Source organism: Armigeres subalbatus, chromosome 1, assembly GCF_024139115.2.
Source record: "Armigeres subalbatus isolate Guangzhou_Male chromosome 1, GZ_Asu_2, whole genome shotgun sequence".
NCBI lineage: Eukaryota > Metazoa > Arthropoda > Insecta > Diptera > Culicidae > Armigeres > Armigeres subalbatus.
This window is the reverse complement of record NC_085139.1, coordinates 171,790,137-171,810,076: the sequence shown is the minus strand read 5'-3', so window position 1 is coordinate 171,810,076 and position 19,940 is coordinate 171,790,137.

The window sequence follows — 19,940 nt, the reverse complement described above, 5'->3', positions numbered from 1 at the left end:
TCCACTAATCGATTCGTCTTGGGCTAAGCAGTGTTTATATATGGAGAACAATAGAATTTTTAGACGGGTTCGTTGGAAAACCATGAAAATGTATAAAGCTGATGCGTTGTGAAGAAATCCAAAACAATCGAGTCAAAATCGATCTAGAGTCTAGAGAAAATCATCTGCCCAACCCGGGTAAAGTAGGATCTTATAGCAAGTCAATAATACATGTGATTATCTTATCGACACTTTTTTAAAGGTTTTGTCCACTTTAGTTGTATTTTTTATTTCCTGCCGAAAATGTTGAGTTCGTTTGAATAAAATTTTAGAGCTTTGGCCAATTTTAATTGTGGAATAAATGGAACCAGTAGCTTGGCCTTATTCATTATTGTAACAGTTTGCGATACACGTCTTTTTCGGTATATGCTAAATATCGTCAGTTTTTAGAAGATAAGTGATAGATTTTGTCATTTCGCATTGCTATTGAATCACTGCACGTTAGTGAAGATGTTCAAAGTTGGTTATATTACGATGATAGTCGAACTTCTTTGGATACAAATCCCAAGTTTTCTTCAAAATTTGCGACACAGCCACAAAGGTATTTGTATATTAAATATATTATTCAACATATCAAATTACTGCCCTTATCAAATTTGTTAAATAATAGCCAAAAGTCAAACAATAGAGAAGAGACAACAATCTGATACCCAATGTACAATGCCAAGTAAAATGTCGATTAAACAAACGGTTCCATACCTCCCGACCTACCTCACCATTTCGTTCGTTTCCGTCTTATAAAATACAACTTACGACAGCTCCTCTTGTGCATTCTCTTTGCATACCAAATTACACCAATCCGGATGTGCACAGAATTTTGGAGTAGGTTACGAACAAGTAAAGGTGTTTGATGCACCGCTTGTTATTATTGTTGTTACATTTTTGCCCTTAGTATGGATGTTGCGGAACGGAATGGCCTTCAATGTCCCAACTTCTCTTTCGGTGAAAGCAGAGCTTGGTAAGCGGCATCATAATCGAGTTTTACAACAGTGCCACTGACCCAGATATGGATTAAACTGCAACTGTGAATTAAATTTCTAAGCTATACTAGTTTATTTTTATTTTGAACAATATTTTAACCTTGATTGGTGCACTTGAAATAAGATTGGAACCAGCCATATTGAGTGGTTTTCGTATTACATATCCGGTTTCTCTTTTAGATTTATTTGTGGTTCATTCAATCTACTTGTATCTAAACATAATGAGGAAATAGGAATATGTGTATCATACCTCATCTGAGTACAATGCCTTGCAAAAGTTGTTTGCTTAAAAATTATGCCCAATAATGTGAACCAAACATTACAATAAAAATTAATTGCAATTATATTTCAAGCCATGAATAAAAATTATATTGTATATAATAACATATTTGTACATATTGAGCTGAATTACTATAAACGTGTCTTTCTTACTAAACGTTCTGAAACAGAAAATAGATAATCAAGACACGTGAAATTCTTGCCATAATTTATAAATAAATGTTCATAGCGCCGTCATCGTAGATTTAGCAAATTCCCTTCTCTTTTCAAACAGCCACTGGCATTCGTGTTTCAACACTTGGAAAAGCGCTGCTTTGCTTGCGTTGAATATTTCATGAATCGGGCGGCTCCAACCGACTTTATCAGATAAGGTGCCACAATCTTCTGCTCTCTCGGTGCTATACTTTCATTCCTACGTATAGCTGCCTCACACCAGCCGGCGTTGCAGCATGGCTGAGAAGATGAATTTAAATGCATCGCTCGATTTCCTCACAACCCTGGGTTTCGACGGGGTGGCAATGTCACTTCCAAAATAGTAATATGTTTGTCGGGAGCATTAATTAGTGCTAAAATATTTGTCTTTCGAATTCACTAATTATTTCCCCAAAAAGGTAAGATACAAGAAGTCACGCAGTTCGAGTCTAGTGTTCGAGGCAGGTTGTCGCACAGTTTTGAATGAATGAGTATGCGCGGCACCTGAACGTAACCTGAATGATTGGTAAGACGCGAGTCATTCATTCAGCGTCCCCATGACATGCAACGAATGTGTGCGTTCGACTAGGCACATCAACATGAAATCGTTTCGACATGTTTTAACATTCAAGTGGTCAGGTAAAAAAAAAAAGATTAAACATAATAAATTTGGTTAAACTATATATATTTCATAGCGTTATTTGCCAAACTAACAACTGTAAAAAAAATATTTTCAAATTTAAGAAATTAAGAATGGGGTAAAAATAAACGATTGTGATTGAATATAAAACACTTAACATTGTTAAGATACACATAGCTTAGAAATAGGTGCAGTCGGCTATAGTTTCCCGCACTTTCAAAAGTGCATTACGATCGGCTGAGTGTTAATAGAGCTTGGGTACGGCTTCCCAACGTTCAAAATACAGAGTTGATTCAGCGGTTATATCCAGAGCCGACAAACGGCAAACCAGAACTGCCTAGTAAACTCATTATAAATTAATACACGCTTGTGTTTGGATCGTTCCAGTTGGTTGCGTCAACAATTTGGCCTGTATTGATTGGAGCGAATAGTACCAAATTAGTCGGTGAACTCATGCACCAATATGGGACGAAATTCAACCAGTTGTCGACTTGTGGTTCGTTAGTGGGTCGGTGTGATGGTTGGAATTCTAACGAAAAACGTTTGAACCACCTTTCGCGGAATGGAATTTATATTTGCTTTCAAAATCTAAACGCTTAACCAGGAAAGCCAGCCAATACGATCAGCATTTCATAATTGTCCAGTCCATTGGTGTACCGCGCACTGACACTTGTAATCTGGTGGGGAGACTCAAAGCATGGTTCTAAGTATACTGAATGGTAGATAGTTATGATATGAGCATATTTTAACGTATGAAAATCCGAAGAAAAAGGTTGAATGGCGAAAAAGCACCGGCAGATCGAAATAAGACATCGTGCAATTGACAGATAAACACCCAACTTAATCAACCGCCTTTCTCGCACTTAGCCAGAACACCAACTTTATGTAACACTAGTGAAGTTCGATGTACCATTTTTCCTATTTATTTATTTATCATCAGACTAAGGCCGGAGTGGCCTGTGCTGCACATAAAAGACTTCTCCATTCAGCTCGGTTCATGGCTGCACTTCGCCAACCACGCAGTCTGCGGAGGGTCCGCAAGTCGTCCTCCACCTGATCGATCCACCTTGCCCGCTGTGCACCTCGCCTTCTTGTTCCCGTCGGATCGTTGTCGAGAACCATTTTCACCGGATTACTGTCCGACATTCTGGCTACGTGCCCGGCCCACCGCAGTCTTCCGATTTTCGTGGTGTGAACGATGGATGGTTCTCCCAACAGCTGATGCAACTCGTGGTTCATTCGCCTCCTCCACGTACCGTCCGCCATCTGCACCCCACTATAGATGGTACGCAACACTTTCCTTTCGAAAACTCCCAGTGCGCGTTGGTCCTCCACGAGCATCGTCCAGGTCTCGTGTCCGTAGAGAACTACCGGTCTTATAAGCGTTTTGTAGATAGTCAGTTTGGTACGGCGGCGAACTCTATTCGATCGAAGCGTCTTGCGGAGTCAAAGTACGTACGATTTCCAGCCACTATGCGTCTCCGAATTTCTCTGCTGGTATCGTTATCGGCGGTCACCAGTGAGCCCAAGTACACGAATTCTTCAACCACCTCGATTTCGTCACCACCGATAGAAACTCGTGGTGGGTGGCTCACATTGACCTCTCTTGAGCCTCTTCCTATCATGTACTTCGTCTTCGACGTGTTGATGACTAGTCCAATCCGTTTAGCTTCGCTTTTCAGTCTGATGTAGGCTTCCTCCATCCTCTCAAAGTTACGTGCCATGATATCAATGTCGTCGGCGAAACCAAATAACTGGACGGACTTCGTGAAAATCGTACCACTCGTGTCAATCCCTGCCCTTCGTATTACTCCCTCCAAAGCGATGTTGAATAGCAGACACGAAAGACCATCACCTTGCTGTAACCCTCTACGGGTTTCGAAGGGACTCGAGAATGCCCCTGAAACTCGAACTACGCACATCACCCGATCCATCGTCGCCTTGATCAACCGTATCAGTTTTCGTTTTCGTGCATTAGCTGCCATAGCTGGTCCCGATCGATTGTATCATATGCGGCTTTGAAGTCGATAAATAGATGATGTGTGGGCACGTTGTATTCGCGGCATTTCTGCAATACCTGACGTATGACGAACACCTGGTCTGTGGTAGAGCGTTCACCCATAAATCCCGCCTGGTACTGCCCCACGAACTCTCTTGCAATTGGTGTTAGTCGACGGCATAAAATTTGGGAGAGTACCTTGTAGGCGGCGTTTAGCAATGTGATTGCGCGGTAGTTGCTACAATCCAGCTTATCGCCCTTTTTGTAGATGGGACACACGACACCTTCCATCCACTCCTGCGGCAGAACCTCATCCTCCCAAACCTTGGTAATCACCCAATGCAGCGCTCTAGCCAGTGCTTCACCACCGTGTTTAAACAGCTCTCCTGGTAGTTGGTCAACTCCAGGGGCTTTGTTGTTTTCAGCCGGCCGATCTCCTCCTGGATTTCCTGGAGATTCGGAGCCGGAAGTCGCATGTCCTGCGCGCGTGCTCCTAGGTTCATTACCATACCGCCACCGTTGTCTGCCATATCGCCATTCAGGTGCTCTTCGTAGTGCTGCCGCCACCTTTGGATCACCTCACGCTCGTTCGTAAGAAGGTTTCCGTTTATGTTACGTGAACGGTTCAACTTCTCATAGAACTTTCGTGCGTTATTAGCGCGGTACAGTTCCTCCGTCTCTTCACGGTCTCGATCTTCCTGCTGGCGCTTTTTCCTCCGGAAAATCGAGTTTTGTCTGTTCCGCGCCCGTTTGTATCGTGCCTCGTTCGCCCTCGTGCGGTGTTGCAGCAATCTCGCCCATGCTGCATTCTTCTCCTCAACTAACTGCTCACATTCGCCGTCATACCAGTCGTTTCTCTGATCCGGAGCCACCGTGCCTAGTGCAGCGGTTGCGGTGCTTCCAATGGCGGTTCGAATATTTCTCCAGCCATCTTCAAGAAACGCTGCGCCTAGCTGCTCTTTCTCTGGGAGTGCCACTTCCAGCAGCTGCGCGTAGTCTTGGGCTAGTCTACCGTCTTGTAGCCGCCCAATGTTTAGTCGCGGCGGACGATTCTGACGCGTGGTGTACACCGTCGAGAGTTTTGAGCACAGACATACTGCGACGAGGTAGTGGTCGGATTCAATATTCGCACTGCGGTAAGTGCGTACGTTCGTGATGTCGGAGAAGAATTTACCGTCGATTAGAACGTGGTCGATTTGGTTTTCTGTTACTTGATTAGGTGATTTCCATGTGGCCTTGTGGATATTCTTGCGGGGGAAGATAGTGCTTCGGACTACCATTCCGCGGGAGGCTGCAAAGTTTATGCATCGTTGGCCGTTGTCGTTCGATACGGTATGCAGACTATCCGTTCCGATGACCGGTCTATACATTTCCTCCTTTCCTACCTGAGCGTTCATGTCACCGATGACGATTTTGACGTCCCGCAGTGGGCATCCATCGTATGTCTGCTCCAGCTGCGCATAGAACGCTTCTTTCTCGTCGTCGGTTCTCCCTTCGTGTGGGCAGTGCACGTTGATGATGCTATAGTTGAAGAAACGGCCTTTTATCCTCAGCTTGCACATCCTTGCGTTGATTGGTTGCCACCCAATCACGCTTTGGCGCATCTTTCCCAGCACTATGAAGCCGGTTCCCAGCTCGTTGGTGGTGCCACAGCTTTGGTAGAAGGTAGCCGCTCGATGCCCGCTTTTCCACACTTTCTGTCCTGTCCAGCAGATTTCCTGCAGCGCTACGACATCGAAGTTACGGGGATGTAATTCATCGTAGATTATCCTATCGCAACCTGCGAAGCCTAGCGACTTGCAGTTCCATGTTCCAAGCTTCCAATCGTGATCCTTTATTCGTCGCCTAGGTCGTTGCCGATTGTATCGAGTCGTATTATCTTCTATGTCGTTCGTAATAGTTGTTTTTAAAGGCGGCTTATTGGGCCTGCGCAAACCTCCTGTCTCGTCGGAGGGCCGTCGTGTCAGGGCTGTTTAGCGTCCCACCTAACACCAGGACTTGGGCTTGTGCGCTTTGAGCGGCACACGGTTGCTTTGGCGGAGCCTACTTGCGGATACATGCAGCTTTTTATAGAGTTTTAACAGGGCCCACTGTCAAACCCCACCACATCCTAGGCAGGCGCCACAACTCGCAGATGGCCTGGGGAGGGATCGTCAAGCCCTTGGACATAGTCCCTGCTGCCCCCACCATTTTTCCTAATAACTTCTAAATATAATAAATAACTTTAATAGTGATCAACTAGGTCTTGCCCTCTGTCGAATGCAATTTGTTGCGAGAAAATCGGTTAAGGATTACTATATGAAAAGTTGTCTAATGTTTTTCTCAGCTTTTGTGCACACACATAAACGAACAGACAGGTCCTTGTTACGCTGGGATATGGATACTCTAAAGTAGTGCATAACTGTGTAAATCCGGTCATATCGCCAGACCCTGAGGCTGACAATATGATGTCGCAAAACCCCCAAGATGCAAGGGGACTATCCATACTTTGAGGCATTGCAGTGGAGTGTTAGAGTGATCATCCAAGTGTCCCGGGGGTAAATAAGGGTTGGTGCCCTAAAAGGGTTTGTAACGATTGTTTAGTGCACAAGGCGTATACTCTGAGATTGAGAGGTCGCTAACGCTGATAAAGTCCGGCCAAAGGCTCCTCACTAGGGCAGGTTTGAAAGTGGCTCTATCACTCGAACACACTGACTTCCTCTAAACGTGGAACAACAGGAAAAGCGAACTCGATGCGAACATGGAAAAACAATAACCTGCCAACAGACGGGTTTTTAAAGGAATTGACGCAGTCGGGAGATGCAGAATGTGACCAACAAATAGTACTTCCGATCAACTTAACGCACTCATTGGAGGAAGTCGTAGAAAATTGTAATGGTATTGACGAACTACCAAAAACTTCATCAAACGCACAGGCAACAGAACTACTTGTATACTGTCAGAACTTCAATCGTATGAAAAGTGCTATCAAAATGAACGAAATACATAAACAAATTTTGAGTTCCTCTTTCTCGGTTATTTTAGGAACTGAAACAAGTTGGTCAGAAAGCGTTAAAAGCGAGGAAGTGTTTGGTAGTGAGTATAATGTTTTTAGAGCTGACCGAGATCTCGTCTTGGCGCAAAGAATGTCTGGCGGAGGTGTTCTCATCGCAATCTCCTCAAAACATAATTCGAGCTCATTGGTTCTACCAAATTTAATGAATTTGAGCATGTGTGGGTAAAACGCATATTGATGGTGAAACTCACATTTTTGCAACAGTGTACTTTCCTCCAGATCAAGCAGAAAAATCCACACAAGAAAAGTACTCCCATAATGCCGATGAAATTATTTCCCATTTTCCTCCTGAATTCAAAGTTCACATTTACGGCGATTTCAACCAACGTAATGCAGACTTCATTCCAGATTCTGAGAATGAAAGTATTTTGCTGCCAGTTGTCGGTCAAAATGAGACTTTACAATTTATTTTGAAAAACTGCATGTTTAGGCTTGAATCAAATCAATCATGTGAAAAATCGACAAAATTGCTATTTGGACTTTTTATTCACAAACACTCTCGATGATTTCTGTGTAAATGAGTCTCTATCGCCGTTATGGAAAAATGAAGCATTTCACACAGCAATAGAATACTCTGTATTTGTGCATCGGAACCATGATCCTTATGGCTATGATTTCGAAAATATTCTCGATTATAAAAATGCAAATTTTGACAACATTAAACAAAAATTGAACAGAGCTAATTGGCAACAAATTTTACAAAATCAAACTGACATTGAATGTGCTGTTACAGACTTTTATGCAATTTTATTAGACATTGTTCGGAATGAAGTACCATTCGTGAGGAAACGTCGCAATTATAACTCAAAAACCCAATATGGTTCAACAAACAAATCAAAAATTTGAAAAACCGAAAGCAAATGGCTCATAAACTTTATAAACAATACACAAGTCAAGAAAATTTAGAAAACTATTTGAATATTTGCGATCAACTTAGTTTAGCCATGTCTTCGGCTCTTAAGGAGTATAATGCTAAAACCGAAAATGAAATCAAATCATGTCCAAAAAACTTTTCAAGTATGCCAAAACCAAGCTAAAATCCAGCAATTTTCCATCGAAAATGACTTTAGATGAAAATTAGGAGATAATGCTGATGAAATTTGTACTCTTTTGCAACCTTTTTCAAGAGACATATACCGAATTTTCCGAAAGTGATCGTGATTATGAATATTTTTCACATTTTCCTGACTATTTAAGCAGTGTTGGTGTAAACCAAATTAATGCAACGGAGATTTTGGCAGCTCTACAGAATTTAGATGTCTCAAAAGGATCCGGACCAGATGGAATTCCACCTATGTTTTTGAAAAAGTTGGCAAGCGAATTTACGACACCTTTATTTTGGTTATTCAAGTTATCTTTAGAAACCAGTAGCTTTCCAAAAGAATGGAAGAAGTCTTTTCTAATACCAATTTTTAAATCAGGGAAAAAATCTGATATTAGAAATTATCGTGGAGTGGCCATTATTTCATGTATTCCTAAACTTTTTGAATCAATCATCAATAGAAGGATGTTCAACCAAATAAAACATATAATAACAGATGCACAACACGGGTTCTTTAAAGGACGTTCGACTACAACCAATCTTTTAGAATTTGTAAATTACTCATTGAATGCTATGGACAAAGGTAGTCATGTTGAGGCGCTTTACACAGACTTTAGCAAAGCATTTGATAGACTCGATATTCCTATGATGATTTTCAAGCTTGAGAAATTGGGAATTGAGATGAGACTCCTTAAATGGATTAAATCGTATTTAACTGACCGCCAACAAATAGTACGATTTGAAGGGAAACAGTCGCTTCCAGTCAATGTAACATCTGGAGTTCCCCAAGGCTCGCATATAGGACCTCTTCTATTCATATTGTTTTGTAAACGATATATCACTCATTCTTAAGCATCTTAAAATCCTTATTTATGCGGACGATATGAAACTATTTATGGAAATCAAAAATACTGTTGACAATGACATCTACTTGAACGAAATACGCATATTTGATAACTGGTGTAACAAAAGCTTACTACAACTTAATGTCAAGAAATGTAATTTGATCACTTTCAGTAGAAAACGGAGCACACCATCGATAACTGTAACTCTAGGAAATCAACCAGTACAAAAATGTGAAAGGGTTAGAGATTTGGGTGTAATCTTAGATGCTAAGCTAACCTTTACTGACCACTACAACACTATTATCCATAGAGCAACAAATATGCTCAGTTTTATTAAAAGATTTAGTTATAACTTTCAAGATCCTTATACAATTAAAACTTTGTACGTTGCGTATGTCAGATCAATTATAGAATATTGTAGCATTGTATGGTCTCCGTATATGAAATCACATGATGATCGAATAGAATCAATTCAAAAGCAATTCCTTTTATATGCCTTACGCAAATTAGGGTGGACAACATTCCCACTTCCGTCGTACGAGGCGCGATGTATGCTTATAGATATCCAATCATTAAAAAGCGTCGTGAATTTGCCATGATCTCATTTGTGAATGATATTGTTTCGCACCGCATTGATTCCACCAAACTATTGTCTTGTTTAAATTTTTACACTCCTACTCGGCAATTGAGAAATCGAAACTTGTTTGCCACCTGTCATCATCGAACAAATTATGCAAAATTTAGTCCAATGAATCAAATGATGTCTGTTTACAATCAGTATTGTGAAGCAATTGATTTAGCCATGCCTCGTATGAGCCTAAGAAAATATTTTAGGAACATTAGTTACAATAGAACATAGTTATAAGTTTTTTAATGTAGTCTACATTATGTTTGACGAAATAAATAAAAGTTTGAAGGTCCAAAACGAACTGCTAAAGGTTTTACAGGATACAATTATTAGATAAAAATAATTGTTATTATTAGATACAAGTAATTGCAGGGCAGGGTAACTTAGATATTAGATACAAGTAATTGAAGGGGAGGGTAACTTAGAAACATAAATAATTTAACAGCTAGTTTTTAAATTTTACAATGTATCCATCTCAAGGCATGTTCTACGCAGAGCATTAGTGATTAATCATAGATTTAATCATGATTAATGAATAATGGGTTATTTAATCATTATTCATAAATCATAATCATACAAAAAATACGATTCAATCATTAATCACTAATCGTTAATCATATTTTTTTACATTTAATCATTAACCACTAATCATATTCTTGATTGTTTTTAGTTTGTTCATTAATCATCATTTTCAATCATTACATACATCGCTTTTATTCATTAATCTTTAATCATAATCATACAATTTTTATACCTTTTAATGACACAATTTGGTAAATAGGTTACTTGATCATTGATCACTTTGCATATCATTTAATTTGATTATTCATAATCATTATTCATTAATCATATCGATCGTTAATCATTAATCATACACCTATTGTGTCAACATTTAATCACGATCGGTATTTGTTAATCATATTCCAAACGTTTTAGGGAAGATCCATAAAGTACGTCACGCAAAAATTGACGATTTTCAACCCCCCCCCCCTCCCCCCTTCGTCACACTTTTTGTATTGAGACTCTAAAATGTTTGTATGAGTCGTCACGCTGCTCGGACCCCCCCCCCTTTGAACGTGACGTACTTTGTGGATGGCCCCTTATTCATCAATCATAATCGTTAATCATTGTCAAAAATTAATTTAATCGTTAATCATAATCATTAATCATTGTCAAAAATGAATTAATCATTAATCATAATCTTTAATCATAGAAATGACTGATTTAATCATAACAAATTTAATTATTCACTGGAAGCTTTATTCATTAACGCTCTGGTTCTACGTAACATTTACACTTGAAACTAATTTTGAGATCAAAATAACTTTCTATCTTTAACTAAATACTTGTGGTAACGTTGGGAGCCGTTGAGGATCGATGCCTGGTTCATGCAAAGCATGCAGGTTTTTACTCGCGGATCGGAAGGACCTGTATTAAAACCCTGGGCACCGGCTAGTCAGAGCTTGTGCTCTTCTGCCCACAGGGTCGGCACTATAGGAACAGTTCAAGAGCTCTTTCGTACTAACAATAATTGCTTAACACGATATTTACCATTAGACCATTTATTGTGTGACTTACAGAGGTGTGTTCGTGTAGGTAGTGTATTGGTTGGCCGGCCGGCTGATGAGGGCGATGCTCGGGTGATCGGGGTTGCCACATGTGCCTTGAGCTTGGCTTACTCGACGACGTATACGTGTCCGGTCGGTGGTATGACACTCGGACAATCGACTGCGGGTTTAGTGGAACTACGGATGTCGCCGGTCGCGCTAGTGAACTACTCGTAATCAAGCTCTGGGAGTTTTCACGTGGCCACTGGGGAAACTGCTGGGCGGGGGAACGTCGACCTAACCTCTCCGGGTTACTCGATACGAGGTCGCGTGGTCGAAAGGAACAGGTCCTCAGAAATTCCGGAAACCGGGAAACTTACGTTTCGCAGTGCGCTTTGGGATGGCACCAGTCAAAAGCACTTCAGCGTTGCACTTTGGGTCCTAACCGTCGAGTGGATAGCAGATAACGAGATTTTAGGGAACGACTGGCGTCGCAGAGGGAATGTTTTACCATACCTGATTCGAGATCGTAGGCGAATACAAAGGATTGCCGTTATCTGGATCTACTTCGATTACAATCAATTCGAATCACTGCACACTTTATAATTTTGATCTTGCGTAGCTTGTATCACTCTCGAAGTGTGGAGATGGAAGAAGTGTTTGGCTATTCAATCATCCATATTCTTCCCAAACTTCTCTTCCATCTAGCTGTCCCACTTTCACTGGTCATTTCTGCTTTATGTGGCAACCCGTTTTGCGGTTCACCGTGATCGAGGGGTATCGTGTGGTGTTGAATTGTTTTTACAAATTCTGTTTTAAATGTATCTAACTTTTTTTTATCGTTTATTTAAATTCAAGAGTGTGCACTGTGCATGCTTTAAGTTAATTTATTATTTTATTATTTTTTATTTAGTTAGGCTTTCCAGTTTTATTTATATTACCGAACTTAAGAATAACGCTAAGCTACTAGTTAATTGCATTTTTTTTACAAACAAAGTATTTTATGCTACAACGGTAACACTATCTACTACTCCCCCTTAAAAATTAATCAAAACATAGTTTTGATTTAATTTTTTCAGTTGTTCAGTTCATTGGTAATCATTCCAGGATTGAGTTGCACCTTTCGTGCTTTCGAATACAGACAAAAATCAACATATTTTGCGTGTTGCCAACAAATAGATCTCTCAAGTTAAATTGAGAACAAATGTTCACGCAATTACTTTCGCGACTTGGTTATATAGCCTTCTACTCTTCCAATATCCGAAACCATAATTTGTTTCGAGGAAGATTCGATTCTAATTCTGCAAAATAAGCATAAGTTCATTCTGATGATCTGAATTTTAAACATGGTTCTTGCTGAATCTGTTATTTGGATATTTTGTGATTAGGGCAATTGATTTAAGTAAACTTTTTTTTATGTATATATAGAACGGATTTGAAATTATCTAACAAAGTAGGGTAGGAAACGGGTACCGTCGTTACCTTGCCGTGCGAGTTGAAATTATTCATTTGCGGTCATATTTCCTTGATCGGTTGAATTTCTAGTTCGCAGCTACTTATACAGACATTAAACTATTGTAAACAAAAGGACCCTCCTCCTCCCCTCCTTAGCCGTGCGGTAAGACGCGCAGGCTACAAAGCAAGACCATGCTGATGGTGGCTGGGTTCGATTCCCGGTGCCGGTCTAGGCAATTTTCGAATTGGAAATTGTCTCGGCTTCCCTGGGCATAAAAGTATCATCGTGTTAGCCTCATGATATACGAATGCAAAAATGGTAACCTGGCTTAGAAACCTTGCAGTTAATAACTGTGGAAGTGCTTAATGAACACTAAGCTGCGAGGCGGCTCTGTCCCAGTGTGGGGATGTAATGCCAATAAGAAGAAGAAGAAGAAGAAGAAGAAGAAGAAGAACAAAAGGACATCCATTGTTGACAGAATGAGACGGAAACAGAATATCTTTGAATCATCAAACTCATCATCTCGCCTTAGCTAATTTGCTCTACCATAAAACAGCGATGATATCATCATTCTTACAAGAGACGCGTACGTAACAACATCTAAACTTCACGAAGCTCTGCAATCTAATTCTAATATTCTGCTCACGACTACAGACGAATTGAACGGAGAAGCTGTGATAGGATCAATGATCATCAGGAACCCCAGGTTTGAGATCAGCGGAGGAAAATATTCCTAGGTTTTTACCGTGTTCATCGAGAAGCTCGTACGAGCTCGTTCCTCGACGAGAAACAATTGGCGCACAACTGAAAACATATATAACTTTCAAGAGTTCTGGAGTTCTCTTTTTCGATAAGAGTGTGCAAATTAGGCTACGGCAAATTAAAGGGTTGAGTGTTGCATCGGTAATACGGGTGAATTAGCGGGGAAAAGTTCAAAAGTTCATGGAATCATTCTACTAGTGCGCGTACCCTTACAAAAGTGATCATTTTTGCGTGGTCTCACCAAATAGCGGTTCATTTCTTACGTTGCATAGTTTAACTTGATTGGTTATTGGGTCTTGATTCGACCAATCATTCCAACCAGTATGTTGTCCATTCGTGATACCACATTCGATTCAGGAAAACAATCCGGGACCACCAGTCGTCAGCATGAACTACTGCCACCAGCGGAGGCTAGCCATACCCGGTCGATGATGCAAATAGCGTAAGCCCACGAAGTGGTATCGATGGTACACCGTGGTCTTCGGTTGACCACTCCCGTAGTGAACGACGAAGCAGTCCTCGACGTGGATTGCGGAGGCTCGTACTCTTGCAGCTAGATCGGAAATTTTTACGGGCTTTGACGCTGGCGAAGCGCAGCTTGTTTCCACCTGCAAGACGGGGGGACGTTATCGGGCCGTCTTCGCGGACACTGAAGGGCAGTGTTGATATGACTCCCGGGCAGAAGCCATGAACAGAATAACAAAACATGATATGGACTTGATTGATATAAGAGAGAAGAGATAAAGAACAGGCAACAATATCAAAAATTTGCACTGAAATATCATTACACGTACTGTGTAATGGTTGTCATTGGAGAATATACAACTAACAAGCAGGTAAGGAAATACATGTAATTGTTCTGGGAATCCTGTTATTTTTATATAATGGTTTAATGATGTTTCATGATGCTTCTACAACTTATAAACAAGCTTCAGAACCTATAAATCACTCTATTGCTCTTTTAGACCTCCAATACCTGAACTCATGTATGGTACCGTAGATATTCTGGGAATGTTATGATATGTATATACTGGTGTAATGCTGTTCCATGGGGCTTCACCAACTGACACACAAGCACGGAAACCTATAAATCACTCTGTTGCCCTTGAAGACCTCCAATATCTGAACTCGTTTTGACGAAAGGGTTATTAGGCCGAATAGTACATTTGGCCGAATAAGACATTTAGCCGAATAGGTGATTTGAAAAGTGAGAAATGAGACGTCTCAATTCTCATTCCTCATTTCTCACTTCTTACTGTGAAAAGTGAGTGCCAAATGGGTAGTGAGACGTCTCACTACTCACTTCACGCTTCTCATTTTTGCAGTGAGAAGTGAGAAATGAGGAATGAGAGTTAAGACGTCTCTCTTCTCACTCCTAATTTCCCACTTTTCAAATGATCTATTCGGCCAAATGACCTATTCGGCCAAGTGTCTTATTCGGCCAAATTACCCTTTTGGCCAAACGATCCTTTCGGCCAAATGATCCTTTCGGTCAAATGACCCTTTTCGGTCAAATGACCCTTTCGACCAATTGACTCTTTCGGCCAAATGACCCTCTCGGCCAAATTACCTTTTCGGCCAATTGACCCTTTCAGTCAAATGACCCTTTCAGTCAAATGACCCTTCGGCCAAACGACCCTTTCCGGCAAACGACCCTTTCGGCCAAACGATACTTTCGGCCAAACGTCCCTTTCGACCAAATGACCTTTCGACCTAACGACCCTTTCGGCCAACGACCCTTTTGGCCAAACGACCTTTTCGGTCAAACAACCCTTTCGGCCAAACGACCCTTCGGCCAAATGACTTTCGGCCAAATGGCATTCGGCCCATGGGGTTGCTTCAACTAACACACAAGCTCAGGACCCTGTGAATCACTCTGTTGGTGTTGTAGACCTTTAATATTTGAACTCGAGAATAGTTTGCAGTACCGTAGCCATTCCTCGAATGTTGATTTTTTTTTATATACTGATGTATTGATGTTCCATGGATGAATAGTTTGGAGTACCATTGATGTTCTGGTAACACTGCGGTTTGATGAAAATAGTTTAATTATGTCTCAAGTACCATTGGCATTGTCAACTTCAAATCAAATTAGAATTGAGTCCCCGTAAAACGCTATGTTGTCGTCAAGATCTGAACTCAAGGAAAGTTTGGAAGCCCTAGAAGATCTTAAAAAAATATTTTTCTTCATATTTCTACTTTTTTATGGTTTGCATCCGTTTTTGAAGCACTATGTCGAAAATTTATGTTGCATTACGACGAAAAAAAGTCCGTATTGAATCGGTCAAATGCACTAAATTGAAGAATTTCAACGATATCACGTTCTTGGACAATTAAAATATCACTGTTCTGCACGCCTGCCGAGAAAATTCGTTTATTCATGCAATAAAAACGTTTTAGATAAGTCTCCAAGTAACGAGTGTTCGGAACAATAAATTCAAATAAAAATATTGTTGTCGCATATGTTTTTTGTATGATGATTTACATATTTCCATATACGAACTTATACGCTTGAATTGGTACTTAAAGTGAATATCTGTAGTGTCTGATTCACAGTATCAAAAACAGCTCAATAACTGAACAAAAAAATTATCATGCAGTTCCACCACGGCATATTTAGAAATGAAACTGCAAATGAACAACAAACTTTTAATGAGCAGCTAGAATAAAGCATCTACACTCGGCTAACTTCCTCACCCATCCAATTCCTATAGCAACTGGACGATGCATGCGCTTAACAACAGTCAGAAGCAATATGTTATGAAAGCATTTATCTACTAGGGGATGTCGGACAAGACGTATACAGTGCACAAAGATTATAAAACTATAAGCTGTTCGATCAAACACTGGTTTTTCCTATTCGTACTTATGCAGTCTTCTTTTTAAGTACAGTGGAAGCTGTTACAAAATAAATAAGTCGTGAATTATAGTTTTATCGCTTATGAAGCTAGAAACTGACATTGTTGAACACTGACGTTTTTCCTTCTTGTACACATAAAGGGTATTGGTTTCAGGGGGTCGGGTATAGTACATTGCATATGAGTCCCTTGCTGGATTTCGTGGGACAAATATGCGATTATGGGCGGAGTCATCTATAAAAAAATCAGTTCAGTGTTTGGAATTGTGGCGAGTGTGGAATTTGGATCAGTGCCTATATGCATGTAAATATGTGTGTCAAACAACTAACTAATTTATATGGCACTTGTTATTAACTTAACTAACTTAATTATTAACTTAACTATTAACAACAAAGCCCCTGGGGTTGACCAACTACCAGGAGAGCTATTTAAACACGGTGGTGAGGCACTGGCTAGAGCGCTGCACTGGGTCATTACCGAGATTTGGGAGGAGGAAGTTTTGCCGCAGGAGTGGATAGAAGGTGTCGTGTGTCCCATCTACAAAAAGGGCGATAAGCTGGATTGTAGCAACTACCGCGCAATCACATTGCTGAACGCCGCCTACAAGGTACTCTTCCAAATTGAATGCCGTCGACTAGCACCAATTGCAAGGGAGTTTGTGGGGCAGTACCAGGCGGGTTTTATGGGCGAACGCTCCACCACGGACCAGGTGTTCGCCATTCGACAAGTACTGCAGATATGCCGCGAATACAACGTGCCCACACATCATCTATTCATCGACTTCAAAGCCGCATATGATTCAATCGATCGGGACCAGCTATGGCAGCTAATGCACGAACACGGATTTCCGGATAAACTGACACGGTTGATCAAAGCGACGATGGATCGGGTGATGTGCGTAGTTTGAGTTTCAGGGGCATTCTCGAGTCCCTTCGAAACGCGCAGAGGGTTACGGCAAGGTGATGGTCTTTCGTGTTTGCTATTCAACATCGCTTTGGAAGGGGTAATACGAAGAGCAGGGATTAACACGAGTGGTACAATTTTCAATAAGTCCGTCCATCTATTTGTCTTCGCCGACGAAATAGATATTATGGCACGTAACTTTGAGAAGATGGAGGAAGCCTACATCAGACTGAAGAGGGAAGCTAAGAGGATCGGACTAGTCATAAACATGTCGAAGACGAAGTACATAATAGGAAGGGGTTCAAGAGAAGACAATGTGAGCCACCCACTTCGAGTTTTGTGGTGATGAAATCGAGGTGGTAGAAGAATTTGTGTACTTGGGTTCACTGGTGACTGCCAAAAATGATACCAGCAGAGAAATTCGGAGACGCATAGTGGCTGGAAATCGTACGTATTTTGGACTCCGCAAGACGCTCCGATCGAATAGAATTCGCCGCCGTACCAAACTGACAATCTACAAACACCCAGTAGACCAGTGGAGAATTTTTCGTTTCATGAAAAGTTCTCTCCTTACTTACATGTAATGAAGAAAAAATATGTGATCTAACCACCAGTATTATTGTTCACTTTTATTAAACATGATTTTTGTCTTGTCCAATGCTCAATTTTTCTTTTTATTTGTCGGATTTACTAAGAAAATTGAGTTAGATTTTTCTAGAACTCATGGTTTATTGCTGAATTGTTTCAAAATAAAGATTTTATCTCATTTGATCTCACAGAAGAAACTCACATAAATGAAGGTTAAGCTGATATTAGCTGATATCAAAATGATCCGCTTCAATAAACAGGGCGAAAGTTGCATTTTGCATCATCCTCACCAGCATATGATGCCATCCCTCGTGGTAGCTGTACTTAAAGCGAACCCAAACTGTGGGTGCACACCATGAATGAGCTGAAAAGTTATGAATGTTCATTAATATTTAATTTTCGTTTTTCGTTGAAGCGTTGCACTCTGCATTCGGTCGTTGCGTTTTGTTGCCAATTTACCGATTCGCTTTGCACTTTGTTTGGGCTTTTTTTCCTCTTATCGTTCACCCAGTTGTCTGCAGTGCCGGAATAGCGTAGCGGATTTGATTATGCGAAGCATGCTTCCTAATGAATAAACGATCGCGATACTAATCTGTCCATATTTTATGGCTTTTATAGCTGGTCATATTGAAATGCAACGTGTTGATTGACGAATTGGAATTCAGCGTTTGTATATGTAGACGGGCTGGAATATGTAGGTCAAAGCATATCGACAAACAATAAGTTAAATCAATTTACTAACTAAAGTAGGAGGGAAATACATGAATTAGTTTAATTGTTCTTACTTGTAGTTTAATCTTCCAATGCAAGTAAGTGAAGTAAAAAAAATTGCAAACCAGCAAAGATCGACCAAACGACAAATTCAGTTCCGTGATTTTTTTTTTCGTCGACATCAGATTTTTTTTTATTATTATTATTATTATCTTTTTAGTGTGGTTTTCGGCCCTGGGCCGGTTCACCTCGTACAGTTTTTTTTCTTTTATTCTGGTGATTGACATTTCGTTTCATTTTGTATTGGCATCCAAATGTTTTATATCGCATACCCTTATGTTAATGTCTTTCCAAAAATCCTGTAGTTTACGTCCAAATATTTTAAATTTGGTTATGCCTAGATCATATTTTTTGAACTATGTCAGCGATGATCTAATGCACAAGTTTTGGAGTTTCTTCTTCTATGGATTTCTTGGTGCAAAGTGTCAAAAATGCAATCCTATACCATTTTAAATACTAATATGTTTGTGCGTGAAGCGAATTCATCTGCGGTTATGTTAAGAACTTGATTATCAAATTTTATAAATTGCTCATTTTGTTAAAAGTAAAATTGATTACATCAGAATATATGAAGGTGTTCACATCACTTATCAGATGCGTTTGGTCCAAGTGCAAATGATATTACAATCATTGACTATTTCCCAAATGCGCTGCTACGTTACGTTCTTGCTCGTAAAGTATGTCGATTTGTTCGAAAACCAACCATGATTTTAACCACAAGCAGCCATCACGCTGGAAAATAGAGAACGAATGGAAAGCAAATCCCGTATGCGAATTGGAGAACTTTAACATAGGAATACAGCCAACCCATGTACGTAATGCTGCTGGATTGTGATGTTTGGCGGTAGATTGCGGGTCGTTTGAGCCACATCATGGAAATCACGGCAACCCCATGATTGGCTCTTTGTTTTTATTGGCCCGATAGTGCGAGTATTATTGTTATAGTCAGAGTTCGGAAAACAGTCGAATGAGCACGTTCAAAGGAATTTATTGCATTCAATAGAAGATGTTACAACTTAGTTTGTATACCGTATTGTGTCTCATTTTGTACAATTTGTTTTCTCAATAACACATTTCTTGAAGGTGCCATCTCAGCAAATAACATTCCTCAATAAAAAAACTGGAAAACCTTTGCTTTCGAAATCGGCTCCATATGGAAGATTTTTTAATCGTTTTAATTTTAAAATACATGTTTATTCTGACTGAAAGTCGAACAAATTCTTAAAATTGTTGAAATAAATCAATTTTATCAAGAATCCATTAGACGGTATTCAGTATGCCAAATAACAGATCCCGAAATCAAAGCATTTTTCGCGCTGAGCTCGAGTACTCAACACATATCATGTTCTGTACCAT